Here is a 10823-nt window from a genome sequence, read left to right on the forward strand (position 1 = left end):
GACCATTTTACCAATAGAACACAGCGTAACAATGCGCTTAATCGAATATTCAATTCAATCACGATTATGGAATCATTAAAAATCCTCCAACATCCTATTGGAGAGTCTACTTAATCTTGAACACAAGTAGTTATTTGAGTAGCACAAAGCATTCAGTGAAGATTGCGAAGCCTCCAAAAACTTGCCTTTAGCGAAAAAGTTAAAGAAACAGTGTCGTGTCTGTAAAATTGTAATGTGAACATCAATGAGATAGCAGAGGATCTCCTCATCTATTATGAATTGACTTTAAAAGTTTGATTATCATTTCGGTTATGAAGTGTGTGAATGATAGGCTTATACCAAAAGACCTGAACCTTTATAATAGCGACGCTGGGTAGAGATTGTCGTTCTTGAGAATGTAGCTGAGAACCCTAAATTCATCGCATTATAAAAGGTGACGAGACGTAGTTTTATGAATATGACGTCGAAACTATCCAGCAATCTAGCGATTGGCGCCCCAAAAATAACATGAAATCAAAGAACTGACGTCAAAGTTGCACGAAAATCAAACATTTTTTGATCGCTTTGAAGCTTGTCACTGCATTTATTTTACAGGCTCAAACTGTCAATCAGGAATACTATTTGTCCGTTTTGGTTTGTCTCCGTTAAGCAATTCGTCGTAAAAGAACTGGCTTGTGGGTAGCGAATTCATAGATTTTTCACCAGGATAATGAGCCGTCACAATCAGGTATGATTTTGACTGAGTTGTTTGCCAAAGTTTTTACATGATCGTCATCACTCAGCTTGTATTTGTGTTTGCAAAGGTAAAAAATCTGCTTCAAAAAACGCTATGAAACCGTTAAAAGACATTCGAAGAACTTTAGCGCTATTTCAGCCGAAACCTATGACAAGTGTGTGAGAAATTTAATTAATTGTTGACAATGGATTTATCAAATGGGTCTGGTAATGAACAAGGTTGATACTGAAGCACTGTTGATAGTCATAACTGCGAAGTCGTAGATAATTTCATCTATCTTGGAACCAGCTGTTGGTGTTGGTGTTGATACCTTGACGTTAGCCTCGAAATCCAGCGCAGAATATCTGTTGCCAACAGGCGCTACTTCGGACTGATTAGGCAATTGAGAAGTAAAGTCCTCTCTCGACAAATTAAGACCAAATCCTACAAGTCCCTTATCATTCCCATCCTGCTATATGGCGAAGAGGCATTGACCATGACATCATCAGATGGATCGGCGTTACGAGTTTTCGAGGGAAAGTTTCCGCGGAAGATTTATGGTCCTTTGCGCAATGGTAACAGCGAATACCGCTGTTGATGGAATAATGATCGTCCGATTGGATGAAAACACTCCAGCTCTGAAAGTATTCGACGCAGTACCCGCCGGGAGAAGTAGACGAAGAGGAAGACCTCCACTCCGTTGGTCCTAGCTAAACTTGGAATCTCTAATTGGCGCCAAACAGCGAAAAGGGAGAATGACTGACGTGTTGTTGTAAACTCCGCTATAGCCGCATAAGCGGTGTCTACGCAAATAAAGTAGAAATACTCAAGTTGTCTTTCTGAAGATACGATTAAGTGGACAAAATGCAAAGACACGAGTTCAAAAGAATCCATATAATATTTTCATCTTTCATCAATTTGGAAATCAAGTCAAGGTTCATCAGTTTGTATGACATCTAAACCAAATGGACAGCTTCTTGGGGATACAAGAGAACAGCTTTTTAGATCGATCTCTCAAGAACTGAGAGAGTAGTTGTCTTATATGCAGACAGACGGACATGAGTATGATAAAAAAATGTTGTCTCCTTCATTGTCTTTGTTAGAGTGTCACAAGCTAAAGAATTTCCATAATTCTTTCAACGTTTTTTGTCCGAATCAGAGCTAATAATAATGATTATCCATTTTAATTTCATCTTATGTCAATATATTCTATTAACACAAACCTCAACGTATTAGTGTCTAAGATAAGTATGTATGTATATACTCAAGGTGTAATTGCCGTAAATTCGCCTGTCAAAAGTTTGAAAATTTAGGAAATTCAATTAAATTCTAGGAAGCATACTTGGTAAGTAGGAGCTGATAAGTGAGTGAAGGTAACGCTAAATTCGGCGCAAGCAAACAGGTAGAAGACAATTCGAGTGAGTCAAAGTGCAACGCTGCCAACACAAATACACGCGAAGCAGACAGAAATGAGGCAGAGACGGGGGAAAATGAGTTTTTGGCAAACGACAGCGACGATTAATGTAATGTGCCATAAATCAAGGTAACAAGAAAATAAGGGAATACCGCGGAAAAACAACAAACAGTCAAGTTGTTGTCGCGGCAAACCGCAACATAATTACAACAACAGCGACTGGCAAGCGCGACGCGTAAGCTTAAGTATCGCGCGCAAACAAGTTCATATGAGAATGTTTTTATAAAGTTTGACACCACTTAAGTTGGCGGCATGCATATGTTGCAACACACACGGATTGAGTGTGGTATGCTACTACATTACATGGAGTATATACGTAATATATTAGAGGGAAGTAATATTATGAGGGCATGCATACGTATGAGTGTTCGTAAGTTCGAGATATTGTAGGAGAATGCAGAACTAAAATTTTCTTGATTTTGGAGGCGATTTAAGTATCATTATAGGAGCTCTATGTCATCGAAATATAAGTTCTGAGTACGGGCTTTTTCGAGTCTGAAGCCAAAGGAAGAGTGTGCTGGCTGAGTTGATTGCGGAAAATTACAAACGAGCGACTTTTTGCTTGAAGAATTTTGGTTTCAAGTATGGATAAGAAGAACACAGCCCATTATTATGTTGAGAACACAATTGTACGAGGATTTGTTTTCAGGAGATTTGCGTGAAGAATATTGTCCTCAAACCTTGATAAATAACACACAGAAAACCATGGTACGATCATTCGCTTTCAAGAGATAACTAAAAGTCATCTTTGCTCTGGTTTGTCTGGCGACCTTACCCGCAGTAGACCGTCCATATTTGCTAGGTTAGGTCAGGTTAGGTGGTTGATGCATTCATATGTTGGGAGATCTCACAAAGCTTGCTATGAACAGACTTCTGTTAAGCCTCCTGAATCCTCGTGTAGTTGAATATCATCTATCGCCAAAGCGTCCTGAACCAATCACAAATCTGCTTTGGTGATTTCTTTGTATTTTCTATATTTCACCTGGATGTCTAAAAGTATCAGATCCAAAGTCTATTAGCCTTGATTTGGCATAAGCGAGACATTCGAAGAGAAAGTGTTAAGATGGTTCTAACTCTACCTCTTCCAAGCAACTTCCAAAACTGGTATCCCATAAAGTTTGTAATTTTAGTACATGACTTCTGGTCGGAGTCCAGTCGAATGTCCAGTTAGAAATCCTAAAACCATCGAAATGTGGACTTTGCTAAGAGTAAAAAGTTTACTAAACCTCTTATGGTTTATTCTCCGCTTACACAGCTGGTCTGAGACCCAGCCAGCCATAGTGAACCGCCATCAGCCAACGAACCTCCTATCCAGAAAGCTCATAAGCCTTACAGTTTTCTGCAATACACGGTCGGGCCAGGCATCCTAATTTGTCTAAGAACTCGTAAATTATACAATTTTACTCTGTCTAGGTCTTAAGATTTATTGTGTAAGACCAATGCTGGACTTTGGAGGTTCCTCCATATCAATCGGGGGGCCAATATGCAAGAGATTTCTCGCCTAACAACCTGGTAGATATGGTCAATTTTTTGAGTCGAGTTAAACCAAAAGTATAATTAACGGTATTGTTAGTTTTTTATCGCAATACTGAGAACAGAGAGCGATTTCTGTTATACTTATGAGATCTGGGTGACGAGTGCCTAATTTTTATTGGACATCAATTCCAAAAATGATAGATATTTGAAAAACAACTAAAGACAACATTTTTGCAACCTTGCTTGTTTTCACGTATGCCTCAATGCCTGCCACATACTGCGCCGCATGACACCACATAAGTTTGCCGCTTTTCAGTAATTTATTAGTTCCCTTCGGCAATCATCAGACCATATGTGCGCCGAATTGCGGCCCGCTGAGACTTTACCAAGTTTAAAATGCAGTAAGCATATGTGCTTATAAGCCTGCAAGTGGCATGTCGCATGTTGCATGAGCAATATTTTCCCGCCTCAAACAAGGAACCCACTCATTTACCGCACCAATGCATAGTGTTTGCTGCTTTCCACCGCCCTCCGGCCCATTTTGCACACCTTTCAGCCCACTTTAAACACCTTCGGCTTCAAGCACACACACACATCCGTCCGCGGCAACGCATATATTTTCCGTTCAACGAACCATGAAAACGCTTTTGCCGCTGTGAACAAAACGAGCGAATTTCAAATTGAAGAAAAAATTATGTTATAAGCACAAAAAACAACAACAACGCGCCGTGTGAAGAAGCAGCAAACGTACACAGGAATTGCAACAGAATAGCATCAATAACAACAGCGTTGCGCTAAATATGTGCATTGCAGGTGAATTATGGTTAATTCCGCTTTTATTGTCTTTCTCGTTTTGCATCATTTTTTTGTTGCGCGTCGCTTGCTGTTGCACGCGACTTATGCCACACGCATACAATATATCAACTTGCTGTGTTTGCGCTCGCCGCGATTTGAAAAGGAATTTAATTAAATACATAGTTTTATAGAGCTTTTTAATTTAATTTTTTCCATTTGTGCGCTTTTCAATTTCATGCTACGTAATTAACACGCAATGTGCGCCAAATGCACACACACACACGCGCACACGTTTGTTGCATAACTTGCCAATGCACATTTTGCCGTTTGCTGCTTTATCATGCCGCCCATGTGGCATGCAACAGTTCAATCGTTCAATTAAGTGAGTGAGCGCGCGAGTTCATTTGCGCTGTCGAGCGCGTCTGTCTGTGGGGGCGTGCATGTGTGTGAGTGTGTGTGACGTAATTCAATTTGGTGAAATGGCAAAAGTTAATGGGTGAAGAGTCGCTGACAATTGATGCATTGATTTTACAATTTCATTAAAATTTTAAATAAAGTGTTCTGAAGTGCGATAAATTAATGTTGATTTTATGTGGGAGAATGCTTGCCTTTCCCATAGCGCTTTTGGGGAAAGTAGAAACTGACTAAATTAAACGAAAAAATTTTGATCAAAAGGCAAAGAATTCCATAGTGGGAATAAATATTATCGTCATTTTTAGATATTTTCTTAAATTATGTTTCCTGTATGAGCACACGGTCGTTTGTGTTTGAAATCTTAATTGAGTTCAAAATGAAAATTAGAGAAATTCGAGAACCTCGACTGTATTTTTATTGTACAAAAAAAAAAAAGTCCGCAATAAAATCCATCCACGTTCTGTAGCCGATTTAGTACTTGTGTCTCCATATAACTTGGTTCAAAGAGAGGGGATTCCATTAAATGATCTTTAAAATTTTAATGAGCAAAAATATTAACCTTTGAAAAACTAAAATTTGTATAATCCAACTAACTGGGATATTTAAGCTTTATTGCTTTAAAAAAAATGTATCTTGAACCTTCATAAAAAAGAATTACACTATGATCAAATTTGACCCGGACTAAAAAAAAATCACTTTTTCACGTATTTCACACTTATCTACACTTTCAATACATTAGTTATAAGCCTTAAAAAAATAATTAATCTATGATCAAATTTGACCTGGACTAAAGAAAAACACCTTTTCACGTACTTCACACTTATTTACACTTTCCATACATTTGTTATAAACCTTAAAAAATAATTATTCTATGATTAAATTTGACCCGGACTGAAAAAATTATTTTTATTATTGTCGCTTTAAAAAGGACACCAATACAAACATGCACACATACACACACTTATTTACACTTTCAATACCTTGTTATAACTCTCGGCGGGGCTGGGCTTCAGTGCCTTCAGCGAATTTAATTTTTTTCGGTTTTAACTCAATTTTAGGCGTTGTTCGCTGGGTTTTTAAAACGACATATTCATAAACTTACATCTCGACACCAATAATGTTGCCTTTGATGAATGTAGGGTCCGCTGTTTCATGATCAAGCATTTATCTTCCGACCCCTACTCGTCGTTTTTAAAAAAAATATCAGGCCCTTTTGTGCGAATCTAGCATTGACACACTTTATACCCAAAGCTTTAAAAAAAATTTTAACCAAAACTTTAACGAAAATATGAAATTTGAGATCCTGTGTTATCTCTATGAGAGGACTGAAGAAAGTTCTCAATTAATTCACCACCTTTGCTGTTTGCAAAAACCTATCTGCAACATTTTCAACGATTTGGTAGCCTTGATTCCAGTGGAAATTCCAACCAAACACGTCGCTCAACTTTTGGTTTGGTAAGAAACGCCAGTCAAACATTTCGAGTCGTGGACAGCTGTCAAACGCACACTAATTGTCATATGAAGATCAAATTTCAGACGAACATAAAAGAGGTTGTACTAATTTGGGAGGAATATACTTATAGATTAGGTTTGCGCGCAAAGTTTCATGAACCAATCAGGGTCACTCTTGGTATACAAGAGTACTGTTTTTACGCGAAGAAAAAAAGAGAGAAATCCACTTAAAAGTTCAGTACTTTCACTATATCTTTCTGCCTTAATATTAGCAGGGAAAGGGCTCTCGTTATCCACTTTATAAAATAAACAACTCTCTACATAGAGGATCCTCAAACTTTCCGTATCTCTCGGTAGAAACCGAACCCAGCAAATCAAGTGTCTCTACTTTAAGATTGCCTCGATGGGTTCTAATAAGATAATGTTTAGTCTGTAACTGACATATTCATGGATCAACTGGTAGCAAAATTGATGTTGATAGACATTGGTTCCTAGTACTCTCTTCGGATTTTGTGAAAGTAAGAAATTTCCTCTGAGCATATGACAACTTGTTTGCAACACAAAACTTTTATAAGGCATATATTGAGTTTGGTATTCGCAAAGTTGATCTTCCGCAGACTAGTTTTTTACAGTTGATTTGAAAAGCTTGCAGTAAACGATCGGTTTTGATGGGTATATGCACCCTGAACCCAGATTGGCGGACGTGGCCGAAGAAGTCTCCAGTGAAAAATTCACAATTTAATAAGATGTCGTAAAATTTAGTTACGTAAATGGTATGTTTTTCCAAGGCATCTCACTATCTTTTCAGTGGTGAAAGAATTCCACAAACAAGTTCTGCCACTTCTACAAATACGAGCAGGCTTTACTGTCTGGTGGCTTGCCGACTGCAGTCTACCAACTCTGTGGTCGAAAACTTTATGTCGCTCATTAAATGCTTTACTCGTGCAATTTGTCATTTCTTTCTGACTTTATTCTGTTTTTGCTTTCGTTTTTCACAACTGCGTGTTTTCAGCCGCTTTGCAGCAACGAACTTTCCACGTGCTTTCATGTACACGAACACATTAATGTATAACGGTTATGAGTTTGAAAAGTTTTCACAAATTTTCGGCTTGTCACCGAAACCAAATTATAGTTTCATGCAGTTGCTCTTACTTTACTTTTCATTATTTTTTATTGTTGTACAGACGCTCGCTTTTAGCTCATTTCGCATTTATTCAAATTAAAAAGGAATAAGTGAATAAAGCAAAACACCGAAATTAAATTAGTTCAAAGGTTTGGGCCAGCAGCGCCATGACATGCTTGTCTGCTTAGTTTGCAAACTTTGTTTTTGCTTTCATCGACTTTATTTGTCAAACTTTCAAAGTTTAGAAATTGTTTTTGTGTTTTCGTTGTTGCTTTTATTCCCTTGACATATGTGAAGTTCATGTGCGCTCGTTTAAATGAATTCTTCTTTGGGGAAATAAGTGGCCTGCTCGTAATATTGGCATAAAAAATTTAAATGGATTTCTAAACAAAATCAAATGCGTAAAGGTCCGTTTGGTCTGCTGAGGGATTGGCCCGAAAAGCTTTTGACAAAACATTTAAATAAATTACTGCGCCAAATTGAAAGTAATTGGCCTTTAAGTCGGTTGACGGGACTACGGAAGTAGCCCATATTTATTTAGTCATGCTAAGGTACCTGTTTTCTAATGCCTTTAGCTGATGACAAGAAAATATCTAGATTAACGAACCTGTTAAACTACGACAGTAAAAACTGAGGAAAACTGAAAATGACTTCAAATACATAAATAGATAATCTGATCTGATTTAAAACACCACACGCTGGAACTGTTAAGTGTCCATGGCGGGGAGAAAAACTAACACCGTCACTAATGTTTGGGAATTTCAGAACTATCTGATGTTAGCTTTTAATCAACTTTTGTAAGTACTCCTTATGGCACGGTCGCCTAATCTGCTCAATATGTCTCAGTTTTTTTATGATTGAGGCTGCCGCTTTGCTGACAGCTTTGCTGACAGCTTTCCAGTTTTCAGTGGACTGAGTGTCGTCAAATTTTCCACCGTGAAACTAGTGCAATTTTAAATTTTTGCCCTGTACTTAAAACTGTCGTGCTGGAATCTGTACAGGTAGCTTCTAAAGCACCCTTGTCCACTTACTATTTAGGTTAGGTGGAAATCTTGGTCCCTAAGTCGTCTGTCGATCCACGAATGTCTATCCGGTAACAGTCTGCCACCGCTGTTGCCATATTTTTAGCTTTTGACTCTCTCTTCCCTTCTGGCTCTTTTAGACGGCTCTGATATCTTGTATACCCGTTCGTATTCTTTATTGTGGATGTCAATAGGCATCATTCTGGTTATTATTTCAGCAGCGTCGCTTGATATTATTCGAAAAGCACTGATAACTTTTAGTGCCGACCACCTGTACACTGTGCTTATTAGTCTGGCAAATGCTTTAATGCCTAGCGCGTGGATACATATTGGAGCCGCTTACTATAATACAACCGATAGCATTACCTTTGCGAGTATAAATAGCCGGCTGGAACGGCTGGAACTTTTTTTGTCCAAAGTGTACGAAAGCCTGCTAAATGGAGTCTAAATTGAATCGAATGTTTTTAAGGGAGTATATAATTTGCAAAGAAGGCATATATTTGAAAATAATTTTTGGGGTGGGTTGCCATCTCTTTGAAAAGTTTACTACCATGAAATTAATTACAAAAATTTTATATATATTTCATATTTATTAAAATGTGAGTATTATATAAAATATAAGATATTATTTAAATATAAGGGTTGCCACCTTTTTTAAAAGTTTACTCCAACGAAATTAATCACAAAAATTTTATTTATATTTCATATTTATTACAATGTGAGCATTATATAAAATATAAAAGTTGATAATATATTTGGGAAGTGTTGCCACTTGTGTAAATTTTGTTGCACAGTTATAGTACAAAGAAAATAAAATACCACAACATGGGTGTCAAATTAAACAGGCTTACGCAAGAGATCTATTGAAATTTTTTTAAGGAGTTGCCACCTGTTTAAATTTTACTTGACTATTGAAGTTATAAAGAAAATAAAATAACACAATATGGGTATCAAATTAAACACATATGTGTGTATATGTGTTTAATTTGATATTCAAAGTTGCCATCTATTTGTATTGTCTTTAGAGCTAAAGTAATAAAATAATTAAAATAATATATGTATATGGGTAACAAATTAAACAGGTTAACGCAAGATTTCTGTTGGGAATGAGCTTGAGAGAGTTGCCACCTGTTTACATTTCTGTTTACAATAAAAGTAGTAAAGTAAATATCAAAGTAATGTGGGTCTCACACTAAATAGTCTTAAAAGAGATTTATTTTAGATATATTTTTATAAGGGTTGCCATATGTTAAATTTACTTTATAATTAAATTAATGAAGTAAACACTACAATATGATACATTTGAGGTACATAAACATATTTACATGAAAATATATATTAAATATTAAAATTACATAGCTCTAGAAACAGTAAGATACAAAGAAGAAGCCTAATGGGCTATAAAATTAAGTATGCAAACTCCAAGTGATGGCCATAATTTCAACAGTTGAAATTGGGGAATATTTTAAGTTTTTTGTTCGGCAGCCGGGAACGGAGAAAAGTTCAGTAAAACCATTCAGGTTCATATTTGTGGTTGTAGTCATTAACAGTCTTGTAAAGAGGGGTCTGTAGCAAAAAAATAACAAAAACAAATATTAGGTAGCAAGACCGAACCTTCCGTTAATAGCAGAAATTATTCTCTAAAATTTTAGAAGCATAGCAATATGATAGAAGCAAATTAATCCACACAAGTGCAAGTGTTGACTCAGATTTCCATAGACACTTTTAAAGACACGCATTAAAATCTCATAAAATATATTACAGATTTGCAGAAAAGTAGCACAACAGCCTGAACGCTAATTTTCAACACTTTCCTCTGCAAAAGCAATTAAAATGTTGATAATGCGAGTAGAGCACCGCCAAGTTGCAAGTAGAATTAGAAGCCGCAAGGCAAATTTGCCACACACCTACCTACAGATGCTGAACTCGTTACTTGCACATGTATGTGTGTTTACGAGTAGTACGTGTATGTGTGTGTACGACTAGTGCATGTTTGTGTGTGTACGAGTAGTACATGTATGTGTGTGTGCGAGTACATAGCGTATGCGCTAACGGTATTAAGAGTATACAACCGTAATCTATTTGGCCTTGATTATCTGCCACGGCTGCTCTTAGATCGTCGTAACACTTTCTCAGCGCAAGCGCGCTTAGCTTATAATTACTGCCAAGCGTTCTTGGGCGCTAATGATTTGCCGGCAAGCGTGTAATCAACAGATAATTTCACTTATGTGCTTGGCATAGTTAAGCAAATAAATTTCAAAAGATTGTATGATGCTGATACGTGAAGAAAGGTAAATAAACTAACCGTTAGCGCCTACTTACTACATATATGTTAGCTTTTATGTGCGTGTA

Source organism: Bactrocera tryoni, chromosome 3 (genome assembly GCF_016617805.1).
Source record: "Bactrocera tryoni isolate S06 chromosome 3, CSIRO_BtryS06_freeze2, whole genome shotgun sequence".
NCBI lineage: Eukaryota > Metazoa > Arthropoda > Insecta > Diptera > Tephritidae > Bactrocera > Bactrocera tryoni.